At 40.8% G+C, this 15,615-nt stretch overlaps 2 gene segments (V, D, J or C); one reads left to right on the forward strand and one right to left on the reverse strand.

Annotated features, from left to right (window-relative positions):
• The first annotated feature begins 1,344 nt into the window (after window positions 1-1,344).
• On the forward strand, window positions 1,345-1,817 carry LOC307046464 (Ig kappa chain V region BS-5-like). The segment is given in 2 exons: window positions 1,345-1,396; window positions 1,489-1,817.
• Window positions 1,818-8,074: 6,257 nt separating this feature from the next.
• Window positions 8,075-8,623, reverse strand: LOC307046465 (immunoglobulin lambda constant 6-like). The segment is given in 2 exons: window positions 8,599-8,623; window positions 8,075-8,397 (listed from the first exon to the last, which is right to left on the reverse strand).
• Between the last annotated feature and the right edge of the window lie 6,992 nt (window positions 8,624-15,615).

Here is a 15,615-nt window from a genome sequence, read left to right on the forward strand (position 1 = left end):
CCTGAAGAGTTACATGAAAGTATGCAACGTAATGAAGGTGTTCATGTAATGATCATTATATGAAAAGCTTTATCTCAGCTTTACAATGTTTCAGAATGAATAACTAATCTCTGCAATCATTTACTGTTAAGAAAAACAAAAAGTAACATCTTCTACAGTTGAAGACTTTGTCATCTGTTTGTTTCACTTCCTTTGAACTCTTTGAAACTAACGGACTGTGAACGCACCCTGCAGCGACTCTGAATGTACAAAAACACACTTTCATTTGTTTTAACGGATCCTCAGCAGATTTTATATGAAACACTTGTTGAATGTTCAAATATATAAAGTTTAAAAAGCAAATCACAATTAGATGTTATGACATAGCAGCTGTTCTTTGGTCAATTGTGAGCTAAAAATGTGTTTATATCTTATTAAAAAATAAAAGTAAAACGTACATATAATTCACCGTAACATCTTCTTCAATATTAAATAAAACTAACTTTGCTTAATGTTTTTAAATTCTTCAGACAAGCTTTATAGATGTAAAAAAATATCAACATAATGTAAATTATCCCAAATAATCACTTGATTTATCATATTCTGATTCAAAAGTAAATGTAATGTTTTGTGTTAGAAAATTCAAATCTCTGGTACTTACAGTGAACGATGAGTTTGGTTCCTCCACCAAAAGTGTACCACAGTGATACAAACTCATTGAGTGGCCGTACAAAAACCTCCTGCACTGTCAACAAGCATGTATCACTGAGAGAGCTCCCTGATCTCACTGATAACAGAGACACATATACAGTTTTTAAATCAACAAAGCTTTTCTAAAGATATGGATTACATATCTGGAAGAATTAAAATGATTTATGTCATTTCTCATCACTTTTCTACACCTGGCAGAGAAACCATTACAGTCTGCTACACAACTAACTTTGTCAGTTTTATATTAGTTTCTACACGGTGAAATGAACATGAGGCTTTGAAATAATAGTTATTAACAAATGTATTTGAAACAGAACTGAAACATGTTATTTATCTACAGTGAATCTCTGTATGTATGTTAATGTCAGACAAACAGACATATCATACCAACCACAGTGGACACAAACTCAAATCCTCATCTCCACTCCTGATATAAATCTGTTCTTCCATTCAGATGATAGACGGTGTAAATCCAGACAGTGTTCCTCCTGGTTTCGTGTCCCACGTTGCCTTCAGTGTGCTGAGAGCAGAGACATCATTTCCATAGAGAGGAGGCTTTGCATGGTCAGCTGATCCTCCAGTGAACTGAGAAGGTTTATAGTCCTGTGAGTTCAACACTGCAGGACTCACATCTGTCAGTCAGCAGAAAGCACCATGACTCTCATCACCATCCTCATCTGGACGCTGGCCTGCTGCTGTTTCACAGGTTCATTCACTCAGCAACATTTCAAACATCATGTGCTGCCTTTCCTCTCCTTTCTTTCTGCTGAGAAATCAATCATCTGTTTTTGTGTGCAGGATGCAGCGGTCAGGTGACTGTGACTCAGCCTGCAGTCAAGACTTCTGCTCCAGGATCCACCGTAACTCTCACCTGTAAAACCAGCACAGATGTTCATCCCAACTGCGCTAGTGGTCTTGCATGTATGTTCTGGTATCAACAGAAATCTGGACAGCCTCCAAAGCTCCTGATAAAACTTGTGAGCACACGTGAATCAGGAACAGAACCTCGGTTTAGTGGCAGTGGAAGCGGCTCTGACTTCTCTATGACCATCACTGGACTGAAGGCTGAAGATGCAGCAGTTTATTACTGTCAGAGTTACCACAGTGGTGACGTGTTCACACAGTGATTTGTCGTCGTACAAAAACCTCCCTCAGTCAGACTGCAGAGACTCTGAGCTGTTACAGCAGGAACCACCTGCAGCTGCTGAAGAGGAAGAGACTGACACAGCCCACTGAACTCAGAGCTGACAGGAACCCACCCAGCACTATTCACTTCTTATTCTTAAATATACAGATGTTAATGGATTAATGAGATTAAACCCAGTCCAAAACACATTCTACGTAAAAGCAGCATTATACACAAACCTTATTGTGATCTCTGCTTCCCCGAATTAAAACAACAAACGCTCTTTATCTTTTCCCCACATGTCTCCACTCGGTGTGCTTCACAGCAGGAGCATCTCTGGCCTCTCTGGAGTTTTTATCTAATCATTATTATAAAGATCCTGATTAAAAATGACAAAGATCAATCTAATGAAGTCTTTCAAATGTTAAACTCTGGTTAGACGTTTAGTTTGAACATGATTTGACCCCTGACCCCCCTGAGACCACCAGTGCAAAGCAGAGGCTTTAGGAGATGATGAGGCCGGTAGCGGAGTGGAAGAAGCTGTTCAGGGGGAGAGAGGTTCTGGTCCTGATGGAGAGAGTTCTGGTCCTGATGGAGAGAGGCTCTGGTCCTGATGGAGAGAGGTTCTGGTCCTGATGCAGAGAGGTTCTGGTCCTGATGGAGAGAGTTCTGGTCCTGATGGAGCCTTTTGCCAGAGGGGAGGGGGGAGCAGTTTGTGTCCAGGGTGGTAGGGGTCAAAGTCAAAGCCAACTGTATTGTCAATCTTCCAGTTTGTGTGTACAGACAGAGAGATCGAAATAACATTTCCCAAAATCCCGAATATAAAAGAAACGTATATTAAAATATGTGTTCATATATATATATATATATATATGAACACACATATTTTATATATATATACACAGAATCAAAGAAACACTTTTACATGTGCACACATTAAGACCTAAATAAAAACACAACAATCAATATACAAAATAACAGACACTTCAATGTTTGAGAATGTACATTAGTGCAACATTGTCCATAGAATGTGCAAAATATTAGTGCATTAGTCGGACTCTATCTCCCCGCCTCAGGGTCCTGGAGGCCTGCAGGTAGAGGAGGGAGGGCAGATTGCTGCCGACCCCCCTCTCTGCAGAGCAGATGATGAGCTGCAGCCCTGGTCCTCGGCTAGCTGCAGCGTACCAGATGGTGATGGAGGAGGTGAGGATGGACTCCATGATGGAGGTGTAGAAGTTCACCATCATTGTCTTAGGCAGGTTGAAGCTCTTCAGCTGCGTCAGGAAGAACATCCTCTGCTGGGCTTTTGTGATTATGGAGCTGATGTTCTGCTCCCACTTGAGGTCCTGAGTGATGATGGTGCCCAGGAAGCAGAAAGACTCCACAGCAGAGACTGCGGAGTCCCACAGAGTGATGGGGGCCGGTGGGGCTGATTGAGAGCGTTTAGCTCCAGGTTTTCATTTCATTTCAAACCTTTATTTATCCAGGTGTATCCCCTTGAGATCATTGATCTCTTTTTCAAGGGAGACCTGCTCAAGTAGGTTCCACATGAAACATAGAAACATAAACAGAACATCAAAAAGGACATCATACAGCATCATTACAGGGATTACAATTTAAAATAACTATCCACATGAACAGGTAACAACAGCGTCCGATTGAGTAGCATCCAACCAAGCTTTAAAAACATTTAGTGGCATCAGATCGCTCAGTTTCCATTTTATTACAGACTATTCCAAGACAGAGGAGCTGCACATCTAAAAGCCATCTTCCCTAAGACAGTCCTAGCAGTTGGCACATTTAATAAAATCACAGCATGCGATCTCAGGCAGTAGCCACTTACAATTTGCCATGAGATCAGGGAGCAGATGTAGGATGGAAGTTTCCCTAACATGGCTTTGTATATGAAAATGTACCAGTGACTGAGCCTCCGTACAGTTAGTGAAGGCAAACCTGCCTTGCATACAGGGTACAGTGATGGGTTAATGCTTTACAGTTTGTCACAAGTCACAGAGCACTGTGATACGCAGCATCTAACTTGATCAGGTGGGCAGGTGCATTCATATAGATCAGATCACCATAGTCCAGCACAGGTAAACAGGTCACAGTGACTAGCCTTTTCCTGGCCTCAAATGAGAAACAGGACTTGTTCCTGTAGAAGAAACCTAGCCTAACCCTCAGTTATTTGAGAAGGTTATTGACATGAAATTTAAAAGTGAGACAATCATCAAGCCAGATACCAAGGTATTTATAACAGGTAACCACTTCAAGTTTTATTCCTTGCGTAGTTACAATATCTAAAACAGGCTATGGTGTCTTTTTAGCTTTTGAAAAGAGCATTACCTTGGTTTTATCAACATTTAAAAGAAGCTTTAGCTCAGAGAGCTGAGTCCGAATAATGTTAATGCTTGCAATTCAACACCAGCCTCCTTAATGGAGGGACCTGCACAATACATCACGGTATCATCCGCATAAAAATGTAAAGTAGCTTCATCGACATTTTCACCTAAACTATTGATGTAGATGGGGAATAAAAGTGGACCAAAAACAGAACCTTGAGGAACACCATTAGTAATGTTTAACCACTCAGAAGACAGCCCATCAAAATGAACACATTGGGACCTTTCAGAGAGGTAGTTCACAAACCACCCCACTGCATGGCTGGATATGCCAATACTGAGTAGCCTCTGCTTCAAGATGCGATCATCAACGGTGTCAAACGCTTTGGACAGGTCAATAAACAGAGCTGCACAACTCTGCTTATTATCTAAAACACTCGCCACATCATTCACCACTTTCATTGTGGCAGTGATGGTGCTATGTTGCTTTCTGAAGCCTGACACTGGAGATATCCCAAACATCTGGAGATACTGAATCAATTGCCTGACTCTTAGGCTCTGTGACCGAGAGTTGACCGGTCATAAAACTGAGAATAAGTGCAGCAGCACATTCTTTAAAGGAGATAACAGAGTCAGGCTTGGTTATTAACGTCAACAGGCAATAAGGTTAAATATCTATGAGTAAAGAAAGAAATATTCCCTCACAGACATCATATTGAATCATTTTTGATATTGTAATGTTTTTTATGAGGCGACGAATGAAGCCTCACAAACTCCTTTGTTGTTCCCTCAGGCGGGGTTGAAACCCTGTTTCTTCAGACTCAATCTTTGTCCTTCCCCGCCAGACCAAATGAACCAGAGAGACTAAAAAGGTGACACTGAAGATGCAGAAAGTGTATCTTCTTTAACCTGCAGAGAAATTAAGCATAAACATTTCATCCTAAAACAGATTTACTCAAGACTGGGTTCAAATCCCACCTGGACTGTGTGTTTCCCTTCAGTCAACCCACAGCAGACTGTTTCATAGTAGTTGTTTTTATTGTGAAAATGAACCTCAATCATGTTTTTCTGCAACGGGAGCATCCAAGAGACGTCTGACACAATTTGAACTCTGAGTCCAGTGCTGTCAGAGCAGATTCATGAGGAGTAACAGATTGACTACATGATTATAACAAGAGCTAAAGGTGGAGAACAGATTCAATCTCACATCAATATGAAGTTGTTCTGAACCTGGACAGCCAGCAGAGGGCAGCCTGCTGGGACAATAAAGTATATCTCTTATATTTATGTTATTAAGCACAGAGGCCTTTGGTAAACTGAACAGACAGAAACAGCAGAGAGTTGAGGAACAGAAAGTTTCTACATGTTCTCCATGAGTCCACAGGGAGATGTAGCCTCTACTTCCTCCACCTCCTCTCTCTCTCTGTTCCTCAAGGACAGGTGTCTGTGTGAAGTGTGAAATGTCATTTGCATGATTGTAATGCTTCACTGCTCCTCACAGTTTTAAGGTCTTGTGTCACGTAGAGTCTGAACCGTGTTCCTGCACTCATCCTGAAAACTGGAGATCATGTTGTCAGTAACTCTGCTTGTCATGTTGGGCTTTCTGTGTCAGGGTGAGAGACTTTGAAAATGTATCATCTGAAATGATAGGAGTAATGTATGTGTGGTTCAATGTTTGTCTTTTCTTTTCATGTTTGCATCCAATGTGCTTTGTCTTTAACTCTTTCTGTTATCATTTAAACTGCTGCTCCATGTTGTTGGTTATCTAACATTTCACTTCTCATTTCAGAGTCTTCTGCCAACAATTTCCTGACTCAGACTGACACATCCAAGACTGTTAGTCCTGGAGGGACTGTGACCATCAGCGCTACAGGGAGCTCTAATATTGGTGCTGATCTCAGTTGGTATCTTCAGAAACCTGGACAGGCTCCTAAACTTCTGATATACAAAGCATCAACTCTGTTCTCTGGAACTGAGCCTAGATTCAGTGGTACTAGATCTGGTACTCAGTACACTTTAACCATCAGTAACGTTAAGGATGTTGATGCAGGAGATTACTATTGTTTTGGCAACCATGGTGGCGCGTTCACACAGTGATTTAGAGCCGTACAAAAACCTCCTTCAGTCTGAAGTAAAGCGTCCTGCTGCAGCTGCAGAAGTGAAGAGACTGAGAGGAGGAGAACTGGTCCAGTGAACACAAGAGTCATCAAGCAGAACCACCATGAATCCAGATAAAGCTGAAACACACTCACAGACACTCTTCAACACCCTGTTTAAACTATATTAATGTCATTCAATTCAGTCTCTTTATGAGTGAGCTGGGAAAGTTAGATTCTTGTTGAACTATAGCCACTGATATCAACATATATTTAACAGTAACTTTATGAATGGCTGTACAAAACAATTAATGATATTACCGCAGTCCAAACATACGCAACACAATTTAAATCATTTGAAGTACTGTAAACACACAATGTTGTTGTTAACACTCCACTGTGTATTTTAATAGATTGAGTATTTAAAAAACTCAATCTATTAAAATGTATTGACATAGTAAAGCTTTAAACAGTACTGATTATGCACAACATTTTCCATAACCAAATGCCTACTAACATTCAAAAGCAGTTCCAAACCACAGTCAGGAAATACCCAGCTAGGCATCCTGACTGGTTGTGTAGCAAGCCCTGTAGAACAACCATCAAATCACAGCTGATCCATAAACGGAGTTAGAACGTGCAATGGACTTCACCCAGACCTTTCAAGTATCACTTGTCATCAACAATTCAAAACTAAATACAAAAAATATTCTATTTGCAGATTTCTCCAGCTAACAAATATTGGGTATTCCCGGAATCCTTTTTTTCTTTTTATTATTATTATTTTTTTTTTTAGAACTAATACCTTCTCAGTTTGTTTATTTATTTAATATGGTCTACATTACTTTATATTTATTTTGTCCTTCTTATTTCTTTTCATCGTTATGGGGTTGAATTATTATTTCAGCCCTGGAAATTGCCTTGCAATATTTGTATTGGTGTATATGAGTGCATGTGTGTACTTATACACTTGAACATGTGTATATTTTGTGTAAGTGTGAACATATGAATGTAAAAAAAGTAACTTGAAAATAAGTGTTCATAATGTTTATATGCATATATTATTGTTATCATTATTCATTTGCCAAGTACATGTGTACATATGCATATATTTATATAGTATTTTCATTTTCAAAAGTGGAAGTTGAAACATTATTGACATGTGCAGAAAATGACCCAATAGTTTTTCTTATATAGGCTATATGCATTTTTTTTTCTTACCCTAACTTTTATTTTATTTTTTCTCCAGTTTTCTTTATTTCTTTGTACTCCTTCATTTCTATACGTTTTTGACGCAATAATGCCAATGTTATATTAGGATGATTCACAGGAGGGCTACTTCCCATCAGCTATGCTTCAGCCCTCCCGCTTCTACTAATTGTGTTAATCTTTGTGTGTTTGTATGAATTTAGCAGAATAAAATAATACAAATAAATAAAAGAAACTGTCCAACAGTCATCAATTATATTAATATAATACAAGGTTTAATACTGAAGGTATTAATACATCTTTCTCACAATGAACATATGAATTAAAGAAATACAAAGACAGTGTCTCATTTTAATCAACATTTTTATTTAATGATGGTTTAAAGCTCACGCCACATTTGAGATGAATGATGAGTTTCTGTTGGAGTGAAACAAATGAAATCCAGTTGAATTGTGAGCTGATGAACAAACAGGAGAATATGCAGGAAGTGAGGATTAGAGAGCAACACTAAAAACTGAGCAGAGACAGCAGCAACATGTGAGCAGAGGAGATGTGTGTCTTCATGAAGATCTCTATCAAAGAAGCTGCTTCCTCTCCAGACAGGAAGTGATGCTCTACTCCGAGCAGCGGGCAGGGTCCATGCTTAGAGTGACAGGGCTCTGTCCACTCAGACTGGCCTCACAGCTCACTGAGCCCGCCCCCCTCCAGCGCTCTGCAGAGAGGCTCAGGGTGCTGCTCCAGCTGTAGCGGCCGTCGCTCCCCAGGACCTCCGGGCTGTGGGACGCCCCTGAGGAGCTGCTGCTGCCCCCCAGCTTCCAGCCCAGCCTCCAGGCGGAGGGGAAGCCCCCGCTGGCCAGACACACCACGGTGGCACTGCCCTGCTGCAGCTCCTCTCTGGAGGGGGGGAGGACGTTCAGGGTGGGCTGCTGCACACCCACTGGAGCAGGGAGGGAGGGGGGAGGAAAAGGGAGAAATTAGAGAGAAAACTTGATTATAAGGTCCTTTTTTGATGTTGTCATTTTGCTGCTGTCAAATCCTTGTGTCAGTACTTTACGATACCAGTCACCTCTGTGGAAACATTGGTATCACTGCCTTTTTTAATTTACATTTGAGTGTTGTATGTCTTTTAAAAATGGACCTTGAGTCTCTTCAATAAAGCTCATGATGATGATGATGATGATGATAAGGAAAAGTAACAAACTTGTGTTTTCTTTCAAAAGAACATCCATAACATTCATCTGTTTGCAACTTATACATTATTTATCTAATATATCATATTCCAATGACTTGTATCTAGACTCTCCTTGCTCTATTGTATCTGTGGTATTGTGCTGCTCTGCTGGAGGAGCCTGTGACCTCAGATGCTCATTGAAGTATCTGCACTGTAGCTATGTACACATGACAAGGAAAGCCTTGAATCCTTGAATCCTTATATTTGATCAAATGAAACAGAATAAGTTGTGCTGCTGTTACTCTCATAAATCACTCAGGATCAGACCCCCACATGATTCAAGTGTGAATGACTGACTTTGTGTAAAGTGTGCAAGCTAAAGATTCATTGATAATAATGATTGAATATCTTCACATGTGTGATGATGTTCTTTAAACTGACAGCTGAACGTCTCAAGTGAAAACAGTTCAAACATTTATCATCTGTCTCTTTCACTTCCTTTTCACTGCATGTCAAATCAATGAACCGTGAACACGACGACAAGCTGCATTAACTGATACAATCACAAGTTTAAAATGAATCCATATTTAACTTGAATTCAACAAAATAGTTGATATTTTAATAGACAATAGATAAATAATGTAAAATAAATACAATATTGTGAACTACAAATGTAAAACTGAATGTGGCGGAGACGTCACGCTTTAACAAATCTTAATAAATACATTTTTTTAGTATAAACTTGTTATGATAATAAATAAAATATAATATAGAAAATAAACAAGTTATTTGCTTTAAAAAATGTATTTGTAAGAAACGAACAATTGATATAGAAGTCTGCAAAGGTTCTTTTCAGATTACAAGAGGAGCTTAATACAAAATATAAAAATGGAATCTAAAAAAATGTGAAGTTGAGTCTCATTTAATAATTAATGAAAGTTATATATTTGCTAAAAGTTGTATAAAATTCAAATCTCTGGTACTTACAGTCAACGATGAGTTTGGTTCCTCCACCAAAAGTCCACCACAGTGATACAAACTCATTGAGTGGCCGTACAAAAACCTCCTGCTCTGTCAACAAGCATGTATCACTGAGAGAGCTCCCTGATCTCACTGATAACAGAGACACATATACAGTTTTTAAATCAACAAAGCTTTTCTAAAGATATGGATTACATATCTGGAAGAATTAAAATGATTTATGTCATTTCTCATCACTTTTCTACACCTGGCAGAGAAACCATTACAGTCTGCTACACAACTAACTTTGTCAGTTTTATATTAGTTTCTACACGGTTAAATGAACATGAGGCTTTGAAATAATAGTTATTAACAAATGTATTTGAAACAGAACTGAAACATGTTATTTATCTACAGTGAATCTCTGTATGTATGTTAATGTCAGACAAACAGACATATCATACCAACCACAGTGGACTCAAACTCAAATCCTCATCTCCACTCCTGATATAAATATGTTCTTCCATTCAGATGATAGACGGTGTAAATCCAGACAGTGTTCCTCCTGGTTTCGTGTCCCACGTTGCCTTCAGTGTGCTGAGAGCAGAGACATCATTTCCATAGAGAGGAGGCTTTGCATGGTCAGCTGATCCTCCAGTGAACTGAGAAGGTTTATAGTCCTGTGAGTTCAACACTGCAGGACTCACATCTGTCAGTCAGCAGAAAGCACCATGACTCTCATCACCATCCTCATCTGGACGCTGGCCTGCTGCTGTTTCACAGGTTCATTCACTCAGCAACATTTCAAACATCATGTGCTGCCTTTCCTCTCCTTTCTTTCTGCTGAGAAATCAATCATCTGTTTTTGTGTGCAGGATGCAGCGGTCAGGTGACTGTGACTCAGCCTGCAGTCGAGACGTCTGCTCCAGGATCCACCGTCACTCTCACCTGTAAAACCAGCCCTGATGTTTACGTAAATAGCAATGGTCAATTTTTGTACTGGTTTCAACAGAAATCTGGACAGCCTCCAAAGCTCTTAATAAAACTTGTGAGCACACGTGAATCAGGAACAGAACCTCGGTTTAGTGGCAGTGGAAGCGGCTCTGACTTCTCGATGACCATCACTGGACTGAAGGCTGAAGATGCAGCAGTTTATTACTGTCTGAGTGTTCACAACTTAAACAGTGCTTGGCAGTTCACACAATGATTTGTCGTTGTACAAAAACCTCCCTCAGTCAGACTGCAGAGACTCTGAGCTGTTACAGCAGGAACCACCTGCAGCTGCTGAAGAGGAAGAGACTGACACAGCCCACTGAACTCAGAGCTGACAGGAACCCACCCAGCACTATTCACTTCTTATTCTTAAATATACAGATGTTAATGGATTAATGAGATTAAACCCAGTCCAAAACACATTCTATGTAAAAGCAGCATTACACACAAACCTTATTGTGATCTCTGCTTCCCCGAATTAAAACAACTAACGCTCTTTAGCTTTTCCCCACATGTCTCCACTCGGTATGCTTCACAGCAGGAGCATCTCTGGCCTCTCTGGAGTTATTATTTAATCATTATTATAAAGATCCTGATTCAAAATGACAAAGATCAATCTAATGAAGTCTTTCAAATGTTAAACTGTGGTTAGACGTTTAGTTTGAACATGATTATGACCCCTTACCCCCCCTAAGACCACCAGTGCAAAGCAGAGGCTTTAGGACTAGATGATGAGGCCAGTAGCGGAGGGGAAGAAGCTGTTCAGGGGGAGAGAGGTTCTGGTCCTGATGGAGAGAGGTTCTGGTCCTGATGGAGAGAGGCTCTGGTCCTGATGGAGAGAGGTTCTGGTCCTGATGGAGAGAGAGTTCTGGTCCTGATGGAGAGAGGTTCTGGTCCTGATGGAGAGAGGCTCTGGTCCTGATGGAGAGAGTTCTGGTCCTGATGGAGAGAGGCTCTGGTCCTGATGGAGAGAGGTTCTGGTCCTGATGGAGAGAGTTCTGGTCCTGATGGAGCCTTCTGCCAGAGGGGAGGGGGGAGCAGTTTGTGTCCAGGGTGGTAGGGGTCAAAGTCAAAGCCAACTGTATTGTCAATCTTCCAGTTTGTGTGTACAGACAGAGAGATCGAAGTAACATTTCCCAAAATCCCGAATATAAAAGAAACGTATATTAAAATATGTGTCCATATATATATATATATATATATATATATATATATATATATATATGCAAACATATTTTATATATATACACACAGAATCAAAGACACATTTTTACATGTGCACACATTAAGACCTAAATAAAAACACAACAATCAATATACAAAATAACAGTCACTTCAATGTTTGAGAATGTACATTAGTGCAACATTGTCCATAGAATGTGCAAAATATTAGTGCATTAGTCGGACTCTATCTCCCCGCCTCAGGGTCCTGGAGGCCTGCAGGTAGAGGAGGGAGGGCAGATTGCTGCCGACCCCCCTCTCTGCAGAGCAGATGATGAGCTGCAGCCCTGCTCCTCGGCTGCAGCCCTGCTCCTCGGCTAGCTGCAGCGTACCAGATGGTGATGGAGGAGGTGAGGATGGACTCCATGATGGAGGTGTAGAAGTTCACCATCATTGTCTTAGGCAGGTTGAAGCTCTTCAGCTGCCTCAGGAAGAACATCCTCTGCTGGGCTTTTGTGATTATGGAGCTGATGTTCTGCTCCCACTTGAGGTCCTGGGTGATGATGGTGCCCAGGAAGCAGAAAGACTCCACAGCAGAGACTGGGGAGTCCCACAGAGTGATGGGGGCCGGTGGGGCTGATTGAGAGCGTTTAGCTCCAGGTTTTCATTTCATTTCAAACCTTTATTTATCCAGGTGTATCCCCTTGAGATCATTGATCTCTTTTTCAAGGGAGACCTGCTCAAGTAGGTTCCACATGAAACATAGAAACATAAACAGAATATCAAAAAGGACATCTCACAGCATCATTACAGGGATTACAATTTAAAATAACTATCCACATGAACAGGTACCAACAGCGTCCGATTGAGTAGCATCCAACCAAGCTTTAAAAACATTTAGTGGCATCAGATCGCTCAGTTTCCATTTCATTTACAGACTATTCCAAGACAGTGGAGCTGCACATCTAAAAGCCATCTTCCCTAAGATAGTCCTAGCAGTTGGCACATTTAATAAAACCACAGCATGCGATCTCAGGCAGTAGCCACTTACAATTCGCCGTGAGATCAGGGAGCAGATGTAGGATGGAAGTTTCCCTAACATGGCTTTGTATATGAAAATGTACCAGTGACTGAGCCTCCGTACAGTTAGTGAAGGCAAACCTGCCCTTGCATACAGGGTACAGTGATGGGTTAATGCTTTACAGTTTGTCACAAGTCTCAGAGCACTGTGATACGCAGCATCTAACTTGACCAGGTGGGCAGGTGCATTCATATAGATCAGATCACCATAGTCCAGCGCAGGTAAACAGGTCACAGTGACTAGCCTTTTCCTGGCCTCAAGCGAGAAACAGGACTTGTTCCTGTAGAAGAAACCTAGCCTAACCCTCAGTTTTTTAAGAAGGTTATTGACATGAAGTTTAAAAGTGAGACAATCATCAAGCCAGATACCAAGGTATTTATAACAGGTAACCACTTCAAGTTTTATTCCTTGCGTAGTTACAATATCTAAAACAGGCTCTGGTGTCTTTTTAGCTTTTGAAAAGAGCATTACCTTGGTTTTATCAACATTTAAAAGAAGCTTTAGTTCAGAGAGCTGAGTCTGAATAATGTTAAAAACTGCTTGCAATTCAACACCAGCCTCCTGAATGGAGGGACCTGCACAATACATCACGGTATCATCCGCATAAAAATGTAAAGTGGCTTCATCGACATTTTCACCTAAACTATTGATGTAGATGGAGAATAAAAGTGGACCTAAAACAGAACCTTGAGGAACACATTTAGCAATGTTTAACCACTCAGAAGACAGCCCATCAAAGTGAACACATTGGGATCTTTCAGAGAGGTAGTTCACAAACCACCCCACTGCATGGCTGGATATGCCAATACTGAGTAGCCTCTGCTTCAAGATGCGAGGATCAACGGTGTCAAACGCTTTGGAAAGGTCAATAAATAGAGCTGCACAACTCTGCTTATTGTCTAAGATATTAGCAATATCATTCACCACTTTCATTGTGGCAGTGATGGTGCTATGTTGCTTTCTGAGGCCTGACTGATGTTTAGACAGGATGTCATTGTTACTTAAAAACTCCTTTTCCTTTTCACTCACTAGGCGTTCAAGATCCTTGGCCAGAACTGATCATTTAGAGATGGGCCTATAATGATTTAATAAAGTAGCCTCCCCTCCTTTTAGCAAAGGCAGGATATAAGCTGCTCCATACTTTTGGAATTGTGTTCGTGTTGAGGGAGAGGTTAAAAAGAGAAGTGAGAGGTGGAGCAATAAAATCTGCAGCTATCTTTAAAAAGAAAGGTTGTACGTTGTCCGGGCCAGCCGGTTTCTTAGGATCTTACTTGGATAAGGCTTCATGAACGGCTTCAATAGAAAAAGGAGTAAAACTGAAAGGACTTTCCAGACCACATTGTTCAGAGTCACGGATTGGGGTGTTCACAGAAGCAGAGTTAGAAACAGAATCAAACAGAGAGCCACGGGACACAAAATGCTCATAAAAACAATTTAGCATAGTGGCCCTGTCCGATATAGAGCCAGATGCTGTGGTAAGGCACGGAGGTAGCTCATTAGGGATCTCACCGGTGGATATCGATTTTATGGCTTTCCAACATTTTCCAGGATTATTCAGGTTCTTTGTGCACTGACAGATAATACTTGGACTTAGCACTTTTGATTTGTGATGTGAAGCTGTTCCTTAGCTGCCTAAAACGCAGCCATTCTACCTCTGAGCCTGATTTCCTAGCCTTTGCCCAGGCCTTGTTTCTCTCATGCAGGAGACTGGACAGTTCAGCAGAAAACAAAGGATTGTCTCGTCCCTTCACTCTAAATGTACGCAGGGGTGCATGTCCATCCATAATTCATAATACCAAGATACAAATAAGACCATGCAGTTTCTACATCATCACACAGATCGATTATTTCAAAACCAAACAGATCGTGGAGAAAACCCTGCTCCACAAAATGTTTTGTGGCTTTCTTAATAATAATGCGAGGTTTAACGTTTTGGACTTTAGTGTCCCTCATTGTGGATAGAGCACAGTGATCACTCAGATCATTTGCAAATACTCCCACAGATGAGTATTTATGGGGAACATTAGTTAAGATGAGATCAATTAGGGAGGATTTATTTGGGAACTTCATGTTAGGGCGAGTAGGACCGTCAACAATCTGAGTAACATTCAAAGAGATACAAAGGTTTTTAAAATCCTCTGATACTGTAGTTAACCAGTCCCAGTTAAAATCTCCAAGTAGCACTATTTCCTTGTAGTCTAGTTGAGATAAAAGATTTGCCAATGAAGACAAGGAGTCCTTGACAGCTGAGGGGGGTCTGTAGGTTGTTTTCCCTGCACCAAGTAAGGGATCATGAAAAGAGCTAAAGGTGGAGAACAGATTCAATCTCACATCAATATGAAGTTGTTCTGAACCTGGACAGCCAGCAGAGGGCAGCCTTCTGGGACAATAAAGTATATCTCTTATATTTATGTTATTAAGCACAGAGGCCTTTGGTAAACTGAACAGACAGAAACAGCAGAGAGTTGAGGAACAGAAAGTTTCTACATGTTCTCCATGAGTCCACAGGGAGATGTAGCCTCTACTTCCTCCACCTCCTCTCTCTCTCTGTTTCTCAAGGACAGGTGTCTGTGTGACGTGTGAAATGTCATTTGCATGATTGTAATGCTTCACTGCTCCTCACAGCTTTAAGGTCTTGTGTCACGTAGAGTCTGAACCGTGTTCCTGCACTCATCCTGAAAACTGGAGATCATGTTGTCAGTAACTCTGCTTGTCATGTTGGGCTTTCTGTGTCAGGGTGAGAGACTTTGAAAATGTATCATCTGAAATGATAGGAGTAATGTATGTGT

The sequence above is a fragment of the Notothenia rossii genome, assembly GCF_949606895.1.
Source record: "Notothenia rossii genome assembly, chromosome: 7".
Taxonomy (NCBI): Eukaryota; Metazoa; Chordata; class Actinopteri; order Perciformes; family Nototheniidae; genus Notothenia; species Notothenia rossii.